The 14,317-nt window shown below is 44.1% G+C and overlaps 1 long non-coding RNA gene across 1 annotated transcript in view; it reads right to left on the minus strand.

The window, feature by feature from the left end:
- Positions 1-14,317, minus strand: part of LOC307223129 — a 28,635-nt gene that overhangs the window by 5,896 nt on the left and 8,422 nt on the right. The gene's annotated exons all lie outside the window — the stretch shown is intronic.

Below are 14,317 nucleotides of genomic sequence, written 5' to 3' on the forward strand. Positions count from 1 at the left end.
CGGGGCGGCGGCGAGAGAGGTCTTCGAGGCAACAGTCATTTTCGCTCTCCGAAACTGATTAGTCTGGAAATATACAGTTTAGACGAACCCAGCAGCGACAGAAATCAGGGCATGCCGTGGTCTGTTTGTAATCTTATCCCCCCCTTTTTCATTAACATAAACACGACATTAACCCAAATATACAGGGCCACCTACCAAGCTAGTCAAGTGAAGAGAGAGAGAAAGAGACCATTTCGCCGCTTGGCTTCGTGATTGCGCGGAGTACAGAGATAGATGGAGGGAGCGATGGATGGACAGAGGAAGTTGGGAATCGAACAGCATATAAATTGGCAAATTGGGAAGGAAGGAGGCTTGGGATTATAAAGAGGAAGGGAACCGAACTGTGGATCGCCACTCAACGTTTGCACTACAATTCTAGGTCTCGTAGTGGCTTTTGGCAGAGTTTCCCCCTTTCCATAAAAAATCTGGGCTCCCCAAGAATTCACATGTAAAGTGTGAGATACTTAGTGCATATATTTAGGATGGAGTGGAGGCGGGGAGGACAGGTGAGAGTACTCAGTCAATGGAACTGAGCAAGACTACATTTGGCCCAAAGAGCTTCTCCCCGGAATCTCTTTTAATGTCCGGGTTTTGCTCACATGATGGAGACGAGACGTCCTCTGATCATGAGCAGAGAAGCGTCTCACTGGGCAGCCATCACCACCCTTCCAGCTTCATGTTTTAGGAGAGAGGGCAAGAAGGCCTCTGGTCATCTATTAATCACTGGATGGCTGGAAAAACAAGACCTGTATGCATCTAGAATAGGACGTGTGACGTGCAAGAACACAACCGGCTGTTTCAGGTCAGAGGCCCACCTACCTCGGCATTGCACTGTCTAATCCCGCTTTCAAGACGACGGAAAAATGGGACATCGCCACATCTTGCGGCAGGAAGTTCCATAAACTAACCGTGCACTGTGTACAGAAGCATTGTCTTTTGTCTGTCCTCATGGTATGTGTGTGCACATGAGAACAGTTCCACAACTAAATTATGTGTATTTAATACAGTATGTATACAAACTCTCTTTCTGTGTTATTTTATTGGGGGTGGGTGGAGCTATGATGATATAGACACATATGAATCTGCATATACATGATATATGTAATGTGTGTTGCTGTGACCATGGAGTGTGTATCAAGAAACATTTATTTATTTTTATTTAATGTATTATAGCCTGCCTTTCTCCCAAGCTGGGATTCAAGGCGGCTTACAACATTCCAAAGCAACAGTATACAAGACAAACTAATCAAAACAAAATAATTAAAAACAATGATTAAAATACACCAGGACACATTTAGAGCCGGAAGTTTAAAAACTGTTTGCCCTGACAGCAGCCCAGGGATCAGCATCGTCTGCACCTTTGTTTTCAAAGACCTGTTTGAACAGGAAGGTCTCCACACCATACCTTTAAAGCACACCCAGCGCACCTTTAAAGCACCTGAACTTTAGTTACCCCCTCACAGAGCTACAATTTTCTATGGCTCCCATAATTCCCTAGGGTGAAGTAATGTTGTTTCGAGGTGCGTTGGATGCGCTTTAAATGTGCGATGTGTGCGATGTGGATCTGCACTTTGGAGTTAGACTCAAGGGATACTGACAGGCCGATGTAAAGATCTCCTTTCAGTCTCCCTTTCTCTTGAGTCTCCTCCCAACCCCGCCAGAATTGCTGAGAGTCTCCCCCTCCCCGCACGCCCCTCCTTCCACCACTTGACTCAAGCCTCGGGTTCAACGCCATCCTGGGGCTTTTAATCTCTTGCTGACAGCTCTTGAATAGGCGACCTCTCTCTCCCCCCTTGGGCTTTGCTGGGCTGTTTAGTCAAAGAGTGTTAAATGTGAAGCTGGACGGTTTTGAATCCACTTGCTCTGGAGAAGCCACGCAGGCTTCAACCAGGGCGATTCTGGAGCATCTGTGAATGAAGTCTCTACATTCCGCGAGGTCATCGCTGTGGAATAATTGCTACTCCCTCGTTTCCTAACATGAGCCAGTGCTTAAAGAGAGAGAGAGAGAGAGAGAGAGAGAGAGAGAGAGGCTAGTTCTCCTCCTCCTCCTCCTCCTCCTCCTCCTCATTTTATCCTCCCAACAACCCTGTGAGGCAGGGTTGCCAACTTGAATAAAAAATTGTGGGGGGCCCAGGTAAGCCCCGCCCCGCATAATCGTTCACATGACACACAATATTTGAATGGGAATGCCTATCAACTTTGTGGGGGACCCCTAACCCCATGGCCCCTAGGAGTTGGCTCCTTTGCTGTGAGGTAGGTTAGACTGAGAGTGAATGAATGGCCCAAAATCACGCAGTAACTTCATGGCTGAGTGGGGATTTGAACCCTGGTCTCCCAGGTCCTAGTCCGACACTCTAGCCACTACACCACGCTTCACCCATAGGCACCCACTGAATAAAAGACAGGGAAATATACAATTTAACCACCATGAGCACGGGAATAATCTTCTTTTTCTTAATAACTAACGTGCACTAATTAATCTTGAGTATACTCTCTTCCAGAGCCCTAAACGCGTAAGCTTGAATTTATCTCTTTGGAATATCCTTACCATACACCCAACGAACATTTAAAGCACATTACTTCCCCAAAGTAATCCTGGAAACTATAGTTTTCCCCTCCCAGAGCTACAGTCCCAATCAAACTATCAAACTATAGTTCCCATGAATTGCCCGGGGGGGGGAGCAATGTGTTTTAAATGAGCTTTGGAGGTGCATTAAATGTGTCGTATGGGTCTTCTGTCTATGAGGATGGAAATAAGCGCAGGCTTTGAGGCTATGCTGAACTCCGCAAACAACAGCAGACCAACCAGAAAGAAAGCAACTCCACGCAGGAGAGATCTGTGCGTTGTTGTACGACCCCTGAGAAGCGCAACGGTGTTTGTGGCTGTTCCCTAATTCTGCAGACGATGAAACTGGGCGCTTTCTATCCATTATGTCTCGTTTTCCTACCACAGAGCTGTGGGAGAGACAGCTCAGAGGTAAAATACACGCTTTCTATTCAGAAATTCCCAGGTTCAACTCTCCCACCCTTTTGAATCTCTGCTGCCAGTCAGTGCTCTGTGCTAGACAGACGATCCGTCATTCAGCTCGAAAGAAGGCCGTTTCCTCAGTTCTCAACTCGTTTCCCGAAAGGGGATTATACATTTGTGGATTATACATTTAAATCTTCCGGATATTGTAACGAAAGCCAGGATATTATCATTATTTTCTTAAGATAGAAAGTAGGCAAGACCCTTACTCATACTTACTTGGGAATCAAGTAATCCATGGGGGCTTACTCCAGAGTAGCCCTGTACAGAACTGCGCTGCGCGTAAGTAAATAAGCCAGCAGAGGCTCTATGCGTAACTGCTGGCGTTCTTCACAGAAGAAGCATCAATGAAATTAGCATTTTGCCTATTATTCCCCGGGATGGGTTTCAGGACAGGAATCCCGCGGTTCCGCTGTCTGAAATCCGCCTTCCGACACTTCCCCCACCCGCCCCAACTTCTACTATTTCTGCCGCCGCCGCCAGGCTCTCCGGCTTGGGCTTCATAACTGGCCGCGTGTATTTGTTTTCCAACCTCGTCCGAGTCTCCTTTTCAGCGTTCTCAATGGTTGGGCGGCAGATCTGACGCGCGCTCTCCCCAGATGCCTTAACAATACATACAAACGAGACGAAGGGGTTCTAATTGGTTTTGGAATGGCTCCTTTAAGCACTGACAAAGCTCTTCTCGTTTGCTTTAGGGGGGAAGAGGGAGGAACTGAGGTGGGGTGGGAGAAATGGGAAACAGAAGTGGATTTCCCCCCTTTTCTTAAAAGCTAGTTTTGCCTTTCCTGTCATTTCGGATTCTGTTTCTGGGGGGAAATTCAGAAATGGATCTGCAAGCGTTCACCGCTTAATCGGTGCAGATCTTAATGGGCTTTTCACCAAGTCTGTCGTCTCCAGCGCGCCTCTTTGCCCGCGCTACTTAATCCTGAGCGCAACATACTGCCGCCCTCCTCCTCATCCATATTTATTTTGGTTCCAGCGTGTACTAGGCTTTGTCCGGAACGTGCAAGTGCCCCTAACCAGAGAGTCCTTACTCCCTTTTCTCCAGAACAGCCCCGCTGAGCTTAAACCAAGCGAACACGCAAGTAGTTTAACCAGGATCTGCCACCTTTGGAAGTTGTCTTTTGACAGCCTGTCTGCCTCTTAGCTTCCCTTGGTGTTTATGAAGAAAGCTCTAATCCGCCTTTGTGATGATTGTGACTGTAGAACCAAGGGTGATAGTTGAGTGACTACAAATTCAAGGGGAAGCCTGATTTTGTGTATGTGGCAAAAGATGGTTCTGGAGTAAATGAAACCACTGCTGCGTGTTGTAAGCAGAATGCGTGTAGCACCCGAATGTGAAGTCTCATAGATTTAACGACGCGTCAGTGCAATAGGGTTGTGTGAATTCACATGTTTGGGCTTAACTAGGTTGTGGGTGGGAGCTGTTTAAATTCCTCCCCGCCAGCGAGGGACTCTCCAGACCGGAGATATTAGTTTTCAGAAGGCTCAGCACCCCCATCTGTCAGATAATATTTCACCTCTAACATGTAGAGGTATTTTTCCCTTTGCGTAAGAATATCCAGAATGCAAGAAAAATAAGCTTCAGCTGGAAAACGTTTCTTGTCTGTTTCATTCAGGATTCCCAGAACTGGATAATATACCTGTACCTAGGTTCTTTCTCGGTCTCTCTCCTTGTCTCCCCCACGTGTATTTCCCAATTTCTCTTTCTTCTTAAGACAACAGCAAATAACATGAGTCCTTAACGTCCATACTGTAGCTGCAATATTTAATCGATTAATCAGCTAGTTTAATCGATTAAACATTTCAGCAGTAGATAGTATGTTCTCTAATGTTATCCCAAGCAGAATCCACTAAAAACGTGTTCTCAGTTACTGCAGCATTACTTTTTTGTTCGTTTAAAGAAAAATATTGTTTTAAATAAAAATAAAAATACTGAACTAAAGGTGGCAAGCCCTGTCTAAATGGAGACATTCCCACCTTCCTCTCACCTAAGAGGCAATGCCTCTTTTGAGAATATGCCAGATACGCCAGATATGTGCATCACCTAAAAAGAGAAGGATGCTTCGGAAATATTGCCTTAGCCATTCACTTTATCGATTAATCGACTAAAAGTTATATGATTCACTGTCAAAAATGCCTTTAGTTCAGTTGCAACCCTACTCATTTCTAAGAGAGGTGTCCACTTGGAAGCCATTCAGATGGTCTGAGAAGTCTGCCTCCTTCATCTTAGAGACAGGATAAAGTCAACCTGGTGGGGCGAAGAAGCCGAAGTTCAGTTGCGGTGCATCTGCTTTGCATGCAGAAGGTCCCTGGGTTCAATCCTTGGCGTCTCCAGGTAGCGCTGGAAAAGACTCTAGAGAGCCCCTGCCAGCCAGTGTGTAGACACTACTGAGCTAGGTGAAGGCAACTTTCTGTTTTTCTATGAAGACACTCTGCACAAGACTCAGAGACCGCTTTCTTTAAAAAAATAAATACTTATCTATTTTTCATGGTACAGAAGATAAATTTTGAGAAAGCAATTGTTACAGCAGTAAACAACAAGTAACTTGTCCTGATAAAATTACAGACTTTTATCATGCCAGAGATCCCTTTCTTGATTGCTATTATTTCACCCCATGTTTCTGGATGAATTGCCCCGAGCCTTCTGCATATCAACTTTGGAGAGGTTTGGCCCAAATTAAGCCCTGCTCAGATAAACTAGAAGGCTGGTAGAATTTGCCTTTGAGGTTGCTAACAACAACAACAACAACAACCCAAAACTATAAAATTATAAATTTAGCTTTTTGGAAGAAAAAAAACAACGAGAAAATATTCAAGGAGAAAGAGGGAGATTATGGGAAGCAGTTTCATATCACTTTATTTTATTTCATATCCTGGGTTATTAATATGGTTTGCTTGTCTCTCTACCTCGCCCCCACCTCGCCCCACTTCAGGATAAAGGTAAACATGGAAGAATCCTGTCATTTGACTGAAAACCGAGAGAGTAACTTCCCTTTCCCCTTGAAAAGAACTAAACTCTCCAGTCATTAATATAACTGCAGTTTCTAAAATGAGAGATTTGTCAATATTTTGCTCCTAAACGGTGTGGTTTTCTTCGTCCCGTTACTTCACACACACACGCAAGCACGCGCACACACACCCCACACTCGCAGGCACGGTCTAGACCACGTTCCACATGTTTTACAGCGCGATCCTAACCATGTCTCCTCAGAAGTAAATATCAGTGTGTTAAAAGGGATTTGAATCTCCCTAGGAGGTGAATATAGGATCGCAGCTTTCAGCCCCATTGGCTTCAATAGGAAGTGAGCGGCGCAGGTGTTCGAGTCCCCATTGAAAACAATGGGATGCAAAGGGGCTTCGCTTTGGCTCCTGACTGTCATGTTTTAAATAACTTCAACGCGAAATAAATTGCGTGCCTTTTGCTTTCCCCAAACCTGGGAACAGGTTTGTACCCAGACCTGTGGAATGATTTGAATTGGGGAGGACATCAGGTTAATGGTCCAGGTTTTTTCACGTCGAGGTTTTTATAGAACAAAAATGCCTTTGTTGGTTATTTGTTCAAGGAAGAAAGGAAGGTAGCTGGCCCGCATTATCTGTGAGGGGAAGACTCGCTAAAGAAGAGAAGATACCAAAGGTGAAGAGAAAGAGACAAAATTTGTAAACAGTTAGACTCACCTAGGACAAATGTATTTCCCTGGTTACTAATAACATAATAGAAAGAGGAAGCAGGTATCTATCTCTCTCTATCTATCTATCTATCTATCTATCATCTATCTATCTATCTATCTATCTATCATCTATCTATCTATATCTATCTATCTATCTATCTATCTATCTATCTATCTATCTATCATCTATCTATCTATCTATCTCTATCTATCTATCTATCTATCTCTATCTATCTATCTATCTATCTATCTATCTATCTATCTATCTCTATATCTATCTATCTATCTATCTATCATCATCTATCTATCTATCTATCATCTATCTATCTATCTATCTATCATCTATCTATCTCTATCTAATCTATCTATCTCTATCTCTATCTATCTCTATCTCTATCTATCTCTATCTATCTCTATCTATCTATCTATGATCTATCTATCTATCTATCTGTCTATCTATCTATCTATCTATCTATCTATCTATCTATTATCAGCTAGTATAAATGGTAAATGTGTGCGTGCAGCGTTTGTGTGTGTATAAAAGAGTAACTAATTATGGAACAGTAATTGCTGTAGATATGCCAACAGGTCCAACAAAGTTAGCAAAAAGGGAGAGCTTCTGGTTGTACACTCTGGGCACATTAACATGGGCTCAACCTGGAGGGCAGTACCAGCATCGATGAGCTGCAGCCTCAAAGCTCTTTAACTGCCACTTTGGAAACAGCATCAATTTGATCAGAGCAACTGGAGAAACGCTTTGAGATAAGAATTAAAAAATCTCTAGTTTGTTTGTCTCTGCAATAAACATATTGTTGTAACTGCATCCTGCCAAGATCCAGAGGAAGCTGAAAAGCAGAGGGCAATACTGCACATGCTTAGGAACTTGGGAGCTGCCTTGCAATGAGCCAGACCATTGGTCCATCTAGCTCAGTATTGTGTACACTGACTGGCAGCGACTCTTCAGGGTTTCAGACAAGGGTCTCTTCCATCCCTACATGGAGATGCCAGGGATTGAATCTGGGACTTTCTGCATGCAAAACAGATGCTTTGCCACTGACCCTTGGAAGTAAGCCCTGCTATACTCAGTGGGACTTATTCCCAAGCAAATGTTGTATTGCAGCCTGGATGCGCAGCTTTCTGAATACACTAAACTAGGGAAAGAGTTTAACCTCTGCTGGTTTGAAGACTCAGATTCTTTTAACACTAATGATCAGTTCCCATTTCAATATGCCTTGAGAGTACGAAAAGGATGTCTCCTGCACGCATTAGGAGCCGACCAGGTAGCCCTCTTCTACCCAATATATGGATGTGGAGTTGAATTGGTCAAGGTGAGCTCAGGAATTGGAAACTCTCTAGCTTGGCCCATGGTACTTCCCTCAACCCTGGAATTAATCCTTTGTGTTGCAGGTTCACAACCGGTTCCGTTATGAACACAACCTGCAACATCATGAATATATCAACGCTTCTTTACCGGACTACTACGTTCCGTAAGAGTTTGTCTGATGTTTTGGTTCACATCAGGAAGGTTCACATATCTCCCTGTGCAACGCAGTATTATATCGTTTTTTAAAAGAAAGCTGAGTGTGCAAAGTTCTTCTTTCTCTCTCTCAAGATAAGCAAAGAGCTTTGTTTTCTTAAACACACGCACGCACCCCAATCTCCACCACCACACACAGACTTGGAGAGCGAAGTGACACGTTTTATTAACACCTTCCATGGCTCGAATATTTTCAGATTTGCCCTTTCTGTAGTTGCGTGTGGCAAGAAAAACGGGGGAGGAAAGGAGGACGAGGAAGTGGGGGGCGGAATCTCGAGTCTTAATGGACTCCGAATCATTATTATTTTTGGATTCGTGAATTTGCACTTGCTTGTGTCAGAGTTGGCTAAGCCATCGAGCCCTCTCGCTTTCATTCCCGAGAAGGGTGGGCGGCAGTCCAGTAAGATTTGCTCAGAGTAGGCCCATTGAAATAAATAGACTTAACGGAGTCGTGCTTGCAATCTAAACAATTTCCGTACCCTCCTGCCCCCCCCAAGAACCAGCAAGAAAGGGATTCGACCTCTCAGCCCGAGAGATATTTACGTGGAAGGTTAAGTCCAGCTGATTTGTTACCAATTTGTTTCCACTTAACTTTTGTTGAGAGAAGAATCTCAGTTTAATGGCTGCTCTCTAATACGAGCAACCTATTAACAATTAAGAGTGCCCCAGCACTCAGGACGTTTTTGAGGAGCTTTTAACGAAAAATACGAACCCGATTAAATAGATTATTTTTTTTAATGACCGAGTAAAAAATGTGTTATCAGCGGCGGACACTGACCCACAAGAGTTGCCCCGATGAAATCCAATTTAATATGTGATTTGGCGAATTAACTGATACTTTGTAAGGATTAATTTATTATTACTTTGAGCATTGGAAAGTGGTATTGCTACTTAAAAATCTGGAAATCGATTCTTTTTTAATTTTAGTAGCCAGCCCACCAATATCACGGGAGATATTTATAGAATGTTTAGACTTCTTTAGAATGTTTCGATAGACCGTTAGGTGTCAGCTAAGGAGGAGCAAGATCTGAACATCATTATACCCGAACACAGGTCGTTTTATACATTACAGGGTGTTACTTCGTTCCTTCAAGGAAATAAATCTCCATATTTGGGTATGCACCGTCTAACTCACCCCACCCCCTTAAATGCATTTAACACCTGGATTTGGGTGAATTTCTCTGGGAATAATTCTCAAAGATTGCGAGGGACTTTTAAAATAATGCAGAAGGTTACACCCGGAGGTTTCAAAGCTCCAAAGATCCAAAACAGAGATCCAAAATATGGTTTAAACAGAAAGTACATAAAAATATGTACATAAAAATATTTCTCGCCCCTCTATTTTATTCATCCAACGCCCCCCCCCCTTGTTGTAGTTTTCAAAGCATAAATAAAAATAAAACTGTATTCTTCACCAAAACGGCGCAGGTTGTTTTTCCAGAGCAGGTGCCTTCACAGATTTGGCACAACTGACTTGGTGAAACAGCAGAGCGTCTACAAACAAGCCATATTCTATAAGGATCTTTTGCAAGCTTCTTCCAACCATTTTCTTCTACTATCCTCAATATAGTTAGTATATGTTGCATACTTTTTTTACGCACGCATACAGCTTACCATGCTGCCATTGCTGTAAAACTATGCTTAATTTATTCTCTGGATACCTAACGGTGCTGATGGAGAAGGAGAATTACATAACCCCCTGTCGATATACACTTAAATCCCAGCATTTTCAGGAACGACAAAAAGGAAACTGCTGCTGGACAAAGTATGCCCTAGAAACCTTACGTATTTTTCCTGAAGGTCTATATTATTTAAATAATCGTATCAGCGTTTGAAGTATATTAGTGATATTTTCCCCCCATCAAACAGAGATTCGAGGGCGGAGAAACCCGGATGCCCTTACAATCTACAGATGCAGAGAAGAAACGCGCGAGGCGAGGATCGAGGTGTTTGTTGTAAGCAGTGGCAATCAGACCACTTTGTCAGATTCATGGCGTGCAATCAGATTTCCCGCCCCAGTTCAGAAACCAAGCAAGGAAGGTGGGTTACGCTTTATAAAGTGAAAAGGACTGGGGTGTGTGAGAGAGGAGGATGGAGTTTATTTAGCTGTCAGACAGAACAAGAAATGGTTCCCTTTGTTCTCTTCAACACCAGCTGAAAATCGACCTCTTGAGGCAAATACATTTCAACTCTCTCATTAGAAGAGACCGATATGACCTGACACTAGGCAGAAAACAAACCATCCGATCCCTCCAAAATAACTCCGGAACGAGAAGGTGCAGTTTTATTTGCAAACTTTACTTTAAAATAAATAAATAAATAAATGCCGGCCCTTATTTTGCCTGAATGGACGTCCGTTTAGCCGGCGCCTTGCTATCCTTCTTTAAACTCGCCTAGACCAAGCCTTCAGACGCGCACACCGCGGAAGATAAAATAAAAAATATAAATCCTTGTTGAAATCATTTCCAACACACAAGAAAGAAGCCGACGGTTTCCTCTTAGACAATCAAAGGAGGGTTGGGACGTAAAGGTTTGCTTCCAAGTTGCAGGCCACACTTCTGAGTGTGTTTCTGTCCCTTTCTCATGAGGTAAAGTGAAGCAGATTTCTGATTTCCCTTCCTCTCCCCCTCTTACAGGGTTCTAGCGAGAAGACCTACTGCCCACCGCTGCCTCCAGCTGAAACCTCAAGGCACGCGCCGGTTGACCTCACGCAAATATCTTTTCTAAGTACGTATGCTTACTTTGGGGGATTTCGGAGTTCAATCTACATACACACGAATGTAATGAATCATTCACGTGTACTCACGCACACGGGCTTTTTTCGGGGTGTGCAGAATAGACAGATGATAGACGATAGTTAGATAGATAGATGATAGATAGATAGAGATAATCCTGTCTCTTAATGTCTTTTCATTTATTTATGCTTAAACTAAACTACCAGCCCAATCCACAATCTATTTCATACAAAATACGTGTGTTTCACACTAATGAATATTCCTCCAATCTTAAACGTGTTCGCTGATACCCCACGCACGTATAAAATAAAGTAAATTGGTTTAGGATCCCCCCCCGCACGCTTCACAAAACCCCACACAGACACAGACACACAACAGATTGCTCCAAATATCTTCACATCATAGATTTAGGGTTTGTGGTGATAAGGACGAGGGGGTGAATCCAGAGCATCAGTTGAAATCCCTTGTCCTCTATTGATTGGTGGAAGGAGGTGAACACGTGTTTGTTTGTGTGAAGGAATTCTATGGGTTCGAGTGCAGAATACAAAAAAATAATGGGGGGGGCCTTATTCTAAGATGCGGGGGAAAATCTAGGAAGAACCGAGAGTGAAGAAGGAAACATAATAGGAACTGGAAAATGTATAAATAGATCATCAAACACCATGGAGAATAAAGCCTTGATAGGATTTGTTTTATGAACGTTAAGCCAATAAATAAGGCTGCTGCGATCCTATATACATACAAGAATATTGCAAAATGCGACCCAGTGCATTCCTACTCAGAAGGGAATCCACTGATGACTTGCTCTGAAACAGAACACACTGAAGAAAGGAAGCCTGCGCCCTGAGAGGAATAGCCTAATGGATGAAAAGTGAAGCTACAATCCTATGCGCACTTGCGTGGGCGCAAGCCGGTTAGAATCAAACAGGCAGGTTTCCTTCTGAATAGCATTGTGCTGCCGTTCTATACACTCTTCCTGCAACAGCGCAATCCTATGCAGGTCTACTCAGAACAAAGCCCCGCTTAGGTCACTGAGACTCGATCCCAGGTCTATAGGATTGCAGCTTCAGTAAGTAATTCATATCCTTCCCTTTTCCGCCCACGAGCCCCATTCAAAGAGGCGTCACAGCAAGTGAAATACAATTCAGAAAATCCCAGAGGCTCAATACATAAACAGATTCCTTTTTCTACGAAGCTCTCTTCTCAGAGTTGGCCTGCCACGCATATAAAGCATAGAATCGGTAAGGTGAGTCCATTCGCTGCACTGCATTCTTTTAAAATAAATCGATATCCGTAAGAGCTGAGTCTTTGGCAATGCGTGTGCGGTTCTATTTCCACTGACCCTGCCACTGTTTGCCTAGATTGATTTTCCCGCAATGAAACTCGTGTTCTTCTATGCTGGTCGGAAAAGAACCGATCTCTTCCCTCAGCAAGACTCAAACTGGTGGCATCTAATGTAAGATCTCATCCTCTAACGCGCTGCTAAACTACGGACGGATTAATCGGTCATTGCATACACAAAATCTCGCTCAAACCCCGCTCAAAACTTTTCATGGGCTGTCACTTCCCGGAGAGAGATTTGTGCTGGCTGCAGGAGGCCGTTTAGTGACTGTTAGACCCGCGACAGCCTCTCTTGTTTATTTTTGTCTGTACAGCGCCTGACACACGAACCATCACTTAAGTAATCTGTTGGGTCTTATTTCCAGCTCTGTCCAAGGATTTGGGCGGGGAGGGAGGAGAGGCGGGGAGGGGAGCAGGAGCTAAGCCGATTGACAGGCAAACCCCTATTTTATGCAGGTTTACTCAGAAGTAAGCTCCCTTGAACTCAAGGAGTACTCCCCAATAAGCGTGTGCTAACTTTATTTCCATATTCTTAGCGGCCCTGAACTTGATCGGCTTACAGCGCGATCCTAGCGGTGTCTATTCGTAAGTAAGGGAGGTAACTCCGTCTGTGGAACAGTACGTGTTTTGCACGGGGAAAGCTCCGGGTTCAGTCCCCAGCATCTCCAGCCGGGCTGGGAATGTATTCTGTCTGAAGCTCTGGAAAGACTCGCTGCCAGTCAGTGTCGACAATACGGAGTTAGATGGACTAACTAAGGCAGTTTCATACGCTCCTGCGTCCTTCAACAAGTTCAATGGGCTTCCTCCCAGGAAACTGAGTGGTTCCCTCCCCACCCCCAAGGATTGCAGCTTTGATGGGGCTGGTGGGTCGCGTGTTTCCATCCCGTCCAGTGAGAAATCTGACCCCCCCACCTCCCTCCACCACCAACTGAGAAATCTAGAAATTTCTAGAAATCTAGAAATCTAGAAATCTGACCCCCCCACCTCCCTCCACCACCAACTGAGAGAGATCTTCCAAGATCCACGTTGGCGGTGGATCCGTTTTACACGCTCTGGAAAGGGCTGCTGGCAGGACGACCCTCGCCCCTCCTCAAAGCAGGATTCCAGGCTAAGCCTCGGGAGCTGGAACGAGATAAAGCAGCGTGGACCACACACGCAGATTGCGTGGGTGGGTGGGGGGACACTTTTTGGAGAAGTGTTTCAGAGGAACTTCTCCCCAGCCCCTTCCAATTCTCCACTTCTGTCGCAATTCCTCCCTCCCTCCCCCTCTCCTCGTCTCTTGTCTTTTGCCTTTGAATGGAACAGAGATTTGGGACGCCGCCAGCAACTCTGCAAAGCATTCCAGTTATGATAACCTCATAATCAGGGATATAAATACCGGGGGGGGGGGGGCGGGGGCGGTAAAGAGAGATGAGAAAGAAAGGAGAATAAATTGGATGTAAGAGGGGCAGAAGGGAGGTGATTTTTTTGGGGGGGGATGGGTGATTTCGTAAGGAAGACGCTCCCCTCTCCCCTTTCCAGTGATGTGCATGCAGAAACACACATTTGGTTTTGTCTGTTTGGGCATGAATAGAGACAAGAGGTTCCTGCCCTGCCAGTGCTAAGATGTTGCCCCTTATAAATCAATCATGGCTGTTGTGCTTATTTTGCCTACATTTAAGCTCTGATGTGTTATCTTTATTTCACTTGTTTTGTATCCTGTTGAATTGTCCTTCTATGCTGCACACAACCCTGGAATCTCATATGATGAAAAGTAATTCAGAAATGTTGTTTTAAATAATGTACTGAAGCAATTAAATAATCGAATAGTAATGTATTGTAATTACTGCATTTCATGGTGGCTTAATTTCACTGTTAACATGCTACCCACCCTGCTTCCTCACCTATGTTAGGGTTAGAGGCAATACTAGGCACTAGACATATCATAATAAATTTATTAATCTTTAGGGTGCCACAAGACTTCGTG

The sequence above is a fragment of the Podarcis cretensis genome, assembly GCF_951804945.1.
Source record: "Podarcis cretensis genome assembly, chromosome: 8".
In the NCBI taxonomy this organism is placed as follows: Eukaryota; Metazoa; Chordata; class Lepidosauria; order Squamata; family Lacertidae; genus Podarcis; species Podarcis cretensis.